The sequence below is a fragment of the Scyliorhinus canicula genome, chromosome 18, assembly GCF_902713615.1.
Source record: "Scyliorhinus canicula chromosome 18, sScyCan1.1, whole genome shotgun sequence".
Lineage (NCBI taxonomy): Eukaryota > Metazoa > Chordata > Chondrichthyes > Carcharhiniformes > Scyliorhinidae > Scyliorhinus > Scyliorhinus canicula.
Genome location: NC_052163.1, coordinates 25,811,595 through 25,819,421, shown reverse-complemented (window position 1 = coordinate 25,819,421; position 7,827 = coordinate 25,811,595). Strand labels below are relative to the sequence as shown.

General features: G+C 43.8%; 1 long non-coding RNA gene across 1 annotated transcript; it reads right to left on the bottom strand.

Annotated features, from left to right (window-relative positions):
* Positions 1–601: 601 nt before the first annotated feature.
* LOC119953408 lies at positions 602–4,765 on the bottom strand. Its single transcript, XR_005458014.1, has 2 exons — positions 3,857–4,765; positions 602–1,081 (listed from the first exon to the last, which is right to left on the bottom strand). It is a non-coding gene; the product is annotated as an uncharacterized LOC119953408 (long non-coding RNA).
* Positions 4,766–7,827: the final 3,062 nt, after the last annotated feature.

Below are 7,827 nucleotides of genomic sequence, written 5' to 3'. Positions count from 1 at the left end.
AACAGGTTTCCTTTCGAAATCTCGAAACCTCCAGCATTTCAGTACTTGCTAATCATCGACTAATAAGCAACGCAAAATAATTCCAACAGTAGTTTTCACTTTTTTATTAATAAAAGAAGAGTCCACCAGCATTTCACTGGGGGAGAGGCCGTTCGGTTATAAACAGGAGGCTCAGAAACAGCTCGCTCATTTGTTTTTTTTTAATAAGAGAAAATGTCGACTGCAAATATTTAAGCTCGTCTCTCCTTCGGATTTTTGTTTTATATTATATATATTTATATTTTAAATCATTTGTTCACCTGGCGAACACAAATCCGTCCAAACCCTGTATCAGCAAAATACATGTAACACAAACTGCATTAAATATGGTCACAATCTAGTTCCACTCGCCAGGGGTGGGACAAGATGATGATATACTTACACTTTGATTCCTGCACATAACACCCGATTATTCTTTTTTTTTGTGTGACGTTGAAAACTCACGGTTTAAGTACACCGCGTGGATTTCCACACAGACCACAGACCAAGGGACGTCTGGGCATTTGTTGAAACGGGGGTACCTTGTGTTGCCCTGTTATGCATTTTCTTTTATTTCCTTTTCTTTTTATGTACTTAATGATCTGTTGAGCTGCTAGCAGAAAAATACTTTTCACTGTACCTCACTTTACGTGACAAAGTCCAATCCCAGCTGTTGGTCTAATTCTGATTTGTGCTTTTGTTCCCCCAGCTATATGCCTCGTCGCTGTCCTTATGCCCTTTCGAAATGATGGCGGAAGTGTTATCTTGCAAAAATAAAGATTTAAAAGGAGGGGGTGGAGAGAGCTGATGCTTTTATTATTTTCTTAGGCAAAAACTGGGAGTTATAACAATGATAAAGTATACAGTGGATCACAATGAAACACCAACGTGTCTGTGAGCAGAAACTCGGAGAGTTCCTGTCCTTATTTGAAGGCAGCCCTGTTCACAGTCAGTAACCTTGGAAATTTGCAGTGCCCTGTACGTGTTTTACAGCAGGTTCTTCCATCTTTTATTCAGTCTGGGGCCCCCAACAAAATCATTCCTCAGTTATTCTCTGGCTCTCCTAATGCAGAAAAGAACACACTTAGAAACAGAATGAATGAAGTGGACAATCGACACAAATCAGAGACGGTTTTTTTGTTGTTGATTGGGATGGACATTTTCTGCAGAAGCAGGGAGAGTGTCATATATAACTTGTGCTTGCCAGTCTGAAAATGTGCCTACTGCTACAACCCAGTGTGTGTGTGTGCAGAAACTAGTAAGACAAACCCCATCCAAACCTACTCCTTGTTGAAACATGCAAAAATAAATAAAGATTTCCCACGCATCGTGGTCTAAACACAACACGTCCGCAAACCTTTCACTACCGGCCAAGTCCTCTGGATTAGCACTGACAATTTCAGGAAATACAAAGAATAACGTTTAGCCCGATTCCAAAGCCATTCCTTTGCCTGTTCGTGCATTAGATAGAATTCCGAGTCTCGTAACAAAAGAAAATGTAATTGAATTGGTGTCTCGGTCAGAATTGAAGTGGATTGATATATTCTCTTTAACGTTCATTCTGTAACTGTTTGCCTTTCAGCGGCTTGCTCTGAAATAGTCTGTGCAATCGCAGATCTAAATCCCTTCTTTCTCTCTCTCTGCTGGGATACATGTAATAGGCATGAGCTATTAAGTAAAAATAATCGCGGCGCAGAATATCTCTCGGTAACCATTAATCGTTAGCAATGTCCGAGATTCTTCCTGCCAGCAGGAAAAAAAAGTCTCAACACTTTGAGCTTACTCTCAAGGAGGCAGTGTCAACACTCGCTTCCTAAATATGTCCACGAAAATACTTAAAAATAGCTCTTTGATATGAAAAGTTAATGGGTAGGTGTTGTCAAAGCTGGGCGCCCACTTTAACACTGAACTGCTGTTAAACAAGCATCTTCATTTTTAAAAAAAAGAAGCCTCATGATAAATAGAACCACAGTTTCGAGTCCACATTAATTCTGCCTTGATACGTTAAGGGCACATTGTGGGATTGATATAATTCGTCCAATTGATTGTATTCTGAGCAGTTTAAAAAAAAACCCAAATTAAATCAGAATCCCTCTGGGCCCCTGACATAAAGCAAATGCTTTAAACGCAAATGTCAGTACATTTGTAATAACATCAACAGCGGGTATTACACAAAGTAAGATTGGGTAGAAGGGACGTTAGTAAATAGAGTCCACACAATATCAACCGAGTCCAACGCGCATCAAAGATGGCTGTTTTTTAAAATACAATTCACAACAAAAAATGCTCAGAAAACAGTACATTGCGCACTGTTGCAGCAGAATAAAATGTTGCCTACAATGTTGGTAGTCTCGGGGCTTTTTTGAAAAATGAATAAATGTTCTAGCAAGTGACCTGGGCTAGCATCTCCGGGCTGCAACCAGTTGAAAGTTTTAGCACCGATTGTTTTGCAGAATGGTTGGCTTCTTGAACATCCTGACGCTGACTAATCTTTGGCGCGATCAGCGTGTGGGCAAGACTGTTCATCCGCCGCCTAATTCTAAATTAAAATCAAATCCTGCTGATGTAAAAACAGAGCTGTAACTTAACGTTGCAAACGTTCGAAATCTTTACTGCATTATATCAAATGGCGATTTAAAAATCTTCAGAAGTGGCTGTAGCATTATTTGTATCGATACCTAATACTCTTATGTACAGAGTACAATTGAGCCTGTCAATTGAGATTCCATTGCTGTTTCCTTCGTGAATCCTAAGGCAAGTGGGAAACCAAAGGAGGCATTTGGCTGGAAATTTACCTCCTCGGTAAAATAAAACGAGATCAGAACAACTTCAAATCAATTAAAACTCTTAATCGGCAGCTGTTTCAAAATCTTTTATGCCTTTCCTGTTACAGATGTGGTAAACATCTCTATAAAAAAAACAATCATACAACGCTAAGATTCACCTAAATCTTATCGCACAAAAAAAAATCAAGTGTTGGTAACTTGCTGTAACACTGCAGGGGGAAAACTGCGCAGTCTGCTCGTTCAATTTGTGTTGTTGTGAATTTAAACAAACACGAGATGGTCACAGCGTCAACCCAACAGAATGTCTGCAGCTGCAGTCCCACGATATGTGCTACAAAGCGGATTGAACTGTAAATGTAATACATTTTTGAGAGTACTTCAACAGCGCTTGAAGCAGCAAGATGCATCTGAGCACTTTCTAAATTATCTCCAGTGAATTGTGGATGGCCATATTAAGAAACGTGTTTCCCTATATGTCTGCACACACTTACTTGCACATAGCGCTTCATTAAAATGTTTATGTTAGACATGTTTTAACACGTTTCCAATCACATGTTTTCAGTGAGGTGGGCGCGCAAAGCAAAACCCTTGGAAGGTAGGATCAGCAGTGATTAATGAAGCGATTTTCTATTTTGCAGAGGTTTAACAACTGTAGAGGAAGAAGCGTTAAGAAGCCCGGTCAGCCCCCCCCCCCCCCCCCCCCCCCCGGTTTGGCGGCGTTACAAGAACACATCCGATTTTAAGTTACAAAGTCCGATCGATGGTCGAAAGACAGAATGAACAAACTCCTTTCTCGTTTCCCCCAAATTTTAAAATTAACCCTCCCCCCTCTGGATTAACGGCCATTTCCACGTGAATAATGTACGGCGAAACATGTTGAAATAAATAAGGATTTGATGATATTATTGTGTGTGTGCCTCCTCCCCAAGTCCATGCCATGTGCTCTTTTGTTCTTGCTGCAGGAGCGGTGCACCACCCTCCCCCCCGGCAGCCCGGAGCTGGGAACAAGATGCTTTTGGCGCTGTGGGAAAGGACAAAAGAGCAATAATTACCTTCACTTCTCTCTCAGTCTTCGCCGGGATTTGAACCCGCATTTCACCCACGGTCACATTTTCACATCGAGTTGAGGAGGGAGATTTAAAGATTTGAATTACTTTAATTCAAAACACGTCCTGCTCCCTTCTTGTTTTCCAATTCCCCCTCCCTTTTCCTTCAGTTTTGTTTTGCTGAAATTCTTCCATCGTTTTCCAAACCTTCCAACTTTTGTTTTCCGTTCCGCGTTGTCCTTTGCAGATGGAGGAAGGGGGTGGGGAGGGGGTCGACTTCTTTCAGTTCCAAATCCCTTCCGCGCCTCATTGAAACTTTCTCCCTCAGCAAATCTCCCGCCGTCTTTTCTGAAGGTGTTTAGAGGTTGTTGTATTTTTTTTTGTGAAGGGGAGGGGGGGTTCAGATGTGATCGCCGCACCGTCACAATGTATTTTGGATGAATTGTGGCGGACACGTGGAGTTTTCACGTTGCGGTGAAGTCGATGCTACCCCCCCCCCCCCCCCCAACAGACACACACACACAGACTGGGACACACTTCAATCACTTTGAAAATTACAGCCATCAGCCCGCTGCATATTGAGCGCGATTTGGCCGCGTTAAGCAGCCAGCAGCTTGGGGAGGGGGGAGACAGTGAGGGGAGGGATTATTTTTTTTTAAAGGTGCTGCTGTACCGCCTGGATTTGCTCATTCTGCCTGCCTGCTGAAAATGTTACTGTTCCAGTAAAGCTCCTCTTGTCACAGGGGGATTCCCCACCCCCCTCTCTGCATTTTACACATTGTATCCTGGCTCGTGGAGGGGGAGGATTCCCGGGGGGAGTGCTGGCACTCACAGAGCTTCGGAAGGGCGGGAAAGAGGTCAATGGAAGAGCCATTCATTGGATCCGCTTGCCGCGCTGCCAGCCTCCCCTCCCGGCCTCCCCCTCCTCGGCTGGCCTGTCATTCACTCCCAGAGAGACGCTCTCGCCCAATGGAGACCGAGTTCCTTTCCTTTCCATCCCATCCGACTTTTTCGAGCTGCTCTGAAAAAAACATTCTTCACACTCCCCCCCCCCCCCCCCCCCCCAGGCCTTCTCCCAGTTACTACAATGTTGGCTCAGCCTTCCCCTGCTTGTCCTCGATTCCAGAGCAGTATTAACCCCTAAAATGCCTCTCTTCCAAGTGAACGTGTGTGTGTGGTTGTTCGTCTGCACCTACAAGTCAGCACGAACTTCATCCTTAGATCTGATGAAAGCAAATTGCTGGGGATGCTTGGAATCTGAATCCGAAAATGCTGAATAACTTCAGCAGGTATGACAGCAGCTGTGGAGAGAGAACTTTGAGCTAACCTTTGCAGTTTGGTTAACTAGATTACCGGGGCAGCATGGTAGCACAGCGGTTAGCAATGCTGCTTCACTGCTCCAGGGTCGTAGCTTCACTTCCCGGCTTGAGTCATTGTGCAGAGTCTACACATTCTCCTCGTACCTGTGTGGGTTTCATCGGTTCCCTCCCGCAGTCCAAAGATGTGCAGGTCATGCAAAATGTCCTAAAAGGTTAGGTTGGGGTACGGGGATAGGATGGAGGTGTGGGCTTCAGTAGGGTGCCCCTTCCAAGGGCTGGTGCGGACTCAATGGGCTGAATGGCCTCCTTCTGCACTGTAAATTCTATGAAAAACGCTATAGAGTTCTGGACTGTCCAACATTTTCGGTTCTTGTATCATTTTATTCGACCTTGCCTCACAGAATCACACAATTGTTGCAGCGCGGAAGGTGCCATTGCGTGTCCGCACTGGCTCTTCAAACGAGCATCATGGCTTAGTGCCATTCCACTGCCTTTCCCCTGTACTGCTGTACACTGTCTCTGTTCATCTAAGCATCTCATGCCGTTTTGAATGCCTCGATTGAACCTGCCTCCAGCAGACTTCCAGGCGGTGCATTCCAGACCCGAACCATTCGTGTGAAAAAGTTGTATTTACATTTGGCTACGATCATTTATTATTGGTTGATAGTTATATTCTTTTTCTAACGTAGCAATTTGTCAAGGGGGAAAAATATAACATCTAGTAAAATACAGGGGCATACATCTGTATTCATGCATCTGTAATATATGGAAATGCAGTGTGTACCAGCAACAAGATGCACTGCAGAAACTCACCAAGGCCCCTTAGGCAGCATCTTCCATATCCCATGACCACTGCTATCTAGAAGAACAAGGCCAGCTGGTACAGGGTTAGGAAATTCCTGTCTAAACCACTCATCACTCTGACTTGGAAACATAACAGTGGTCCTTCACTGTCACTGGGTCAAAATCCTGAACTCCCTCCCTAACAGCACCAGAGGTGTACCTACACCACAGGAATTGCACCGATTGAATAATAGAAATAATCATCTTTATTGTCACAAATAGGTTTACATTAACACTGCAATGAAGTTACCGTGAAAAGCCCCTAGTTGCCACATTCCAGCGTCTATTCGGGTACACGTAGGGAGAATTCAGAATGTCCAAATTATCTAACAGTACGTCTTTCGGGACTTGTGGGAGGGAACCGGAGCACCCGGAAAAAACCCATGCAGACACGGGGCGAACGTGCAGACTCCGCAAAGACAGTGACCCAAGCCGGCAATCGAACATGGGACCCTGGAGCTGCAAAGCAACTGTGTTAACCACTGTGCTACCACCATAAGGCAATTCACCAGCACCTTCTCAAGGGCAATTAGGGCTGATCAATAAATAAAACTGGCCCAGCCAGTGACAGTCTCATCCCAAGAATGAATTTTTTAAAAAGCTGTATTTTACAGATTAAGTAGAGAATCAAAGTGTCAGTGGTGTCTTTAATAAATCAAACAGTGACAAACAACAATGATTAATAATATCTTTTTGCCACTGCCAGGAAATTTGGAGCTATCACTGGATTTGAAATTGAATGATTACCAAATCCAACAGTACCAGCAAATGTTGGGAAGCTGAAGTAAGATGTAAGAATATGGGAAATACACAGCAGGGCAGTCAGAGCTGGAAGGAGAAAAGTCACATTTACTGTCTCTATATGTATCATAGAACCAGCAGGTTGCTGCTGCAGAATCATTGCCTGGTTTGTGACTGATGACGGTGCTTTTACTAATTTTAATTCAGATCACATTAAGTTTCACATCACTGTCAAGCTAAAATCCCAATGACACTATCACTATTTATGGCTTTAATTTTTTTTTAAAGGACTGAAATGGATGCAACAAAGCAAGATGATGGTAAAGTTTATATGCTCCACATGATCTGCAGAACAACTGCTCTTCTGATGCATGTTCAGTGTTCTCACAGCTTCATCGTTGGGTCCCTTTATTTCAGTCATTGTGGGGATCATTGGAGGGTCAGTTCAGACTCGATGGGCTGAATGGCCTCCTTCTGCACTGCTGGGATTCTATAGGTCATTTTCAAATGAAAAAAGGGATAGCCAGCAACTGAAAACCCCGGGCTATGGGGAGCAGCCTGACCGGCCTGTTGACGCCCAAAGCCTACCTGATACAATTTCCAAGTATGCCTACAAATGGGCAACTAGTGGAGTTCACCTGGCTCCAGTCCGAGGCTGCTAAACCATACTTATTGGGGTCCTACACTGGCTGTAGGGTCCCATGTCCAATTTTCCTGTACAAAAGAGTGAATGTGCATCACGCCGGCTGCCCCTATTTGTCCCGGGGATTGAGCAGCCCGAGCAGTAGGCTTTAAAGGAACCATTGGCTTCCATTCAAAAACTAGGCCTAAAATCGTGTAGGCAGAATTTTAGTGGGGTCAGAAAGTCTGCTCCCATATTTCCTTCTGATTAGCTTCAGATTAACACAAGCACAGCACCTGGAAACGATCAGCTTGGATAGAGAATGAAAGTGAAAGCAAAGAAGGGAATATGACACATCAGAAATCAAAACAAGACTTGCTCACGACTGCAGCTGATATAAAAATATGAGGAAATATTAAAAATGAGAAAAAACCATTTAAACGAAGAAAATA